Raw genomic sequence first — 973 nt, 5'->3', positions numbered from 1 at the left:
CCAGCATGGAGGTCTCTGCATCTTTGGGGATACCCACCCCATGGGACTGATGAGACAGGGAATGGAGTGGGTGGAGCCATGTGCATGGCAGGCAGTCTCATTACAGGGACCAGGGTCCCTGGGAGCTTGGGGGTCAGGGTACCTGGGGCGGTGCCTGGCTACTGGTCCTCCTCCTGACTCTTCCTAGACGTGTGCACTGTCCCTCTCCCAACCAACAGGAATGCCCTTGGCGGGCCCCCAAGGCCAGCCATCACTGCATCCACACCAGAGGGTCCCTAACTTGGTCTACTACCCCATGCCCTTGTGGCAATGAAAACATTTGTACTATAGCTCCCAATCCAGGATAGCATGTAGGTATCTACTTCTGCAGCTTCCCTGGATGGTTCCAGCGCCCCCCGGCGGCGGTATCGCCCACTTGGGGAACCAGTGGTCCACGGGGTTAGTGGGTCGAGGTCGGGCTGAGCTGCTGTGGGGACAGGCTGGCTCCCAGTCCCCACGGCCACACCTGCGCTCAGCCTGGACCCTTGCTTGGCAGGTTCTTTCTCCTCATCCTGGAGGGCAGAGTTCTTAACCTCCCTTTGGGCTGAGGACAGTCTGGTGAAGCCCATGGGCTCCTTTCCAGGACAATCCATCCTTTAAACGTGTACGTACAATTGATGGCACAGGATGATAAGGAAAATGAGTTACTTTTGACAAAAACATCTGAAGTCTTTTTAAGATAGAGACTTGTGACATTGTGACCACTGGATTTCTTCGTGAATCTGTGAAATAGCGAGACCCAGCAGTGGGCCCACCAACACCGTCCTTCTAAAAAGGGACCTGTGTGAACATGTCCACAATTCGGCACCGGTATAAAATAAAAAGTGTGACAACGGCAACGATGAAGCACACAACTTTCCTCTAGTCCCTTAATGCTCCCCACCCCCATCCCCCATAAGAGGCAGTACCCGTGGAAAACTGCCAAAGCACAGCC

At 54.8% G+C, this 973-nt stretch overlaps 1 protein-coding gene across 1 annotated transcript in view; it reads right to left on the bottom strand.

Moving 5' to 3' along the window:
* RAB6B (RAB6B, member RAS oncogene family) overlaps positions 1-973 on the bottom strand; it is a 43,431-nt gene that overhangs the window by 3,233 nt on the left and 39,225 nt on the right. The gene's annotated exons all lie outside the window — the stretch shown is intronic.

The sequence above is a fragment of the Echinops telfairi genome, unplaced genomic scaffold, assembly GCF_000313985.2.
Source record: "Echinops telfairi isolate 266 unplaced genomic scaffold, ASM31398v2 ScPeMD7_7422;HRSCAF=8460, whole genome shotgun sequence".
Taxonomy (NCBI): domain Eukaryota; kingdom Metazoa; phylum Chordata; class Mammalia; order Afrosoricida; family Tenrecidae; genus Echinops; species Echinops telfairi.
This window is presented reverse-complemented; position numbering and strand designations above follow the sequence as displayed.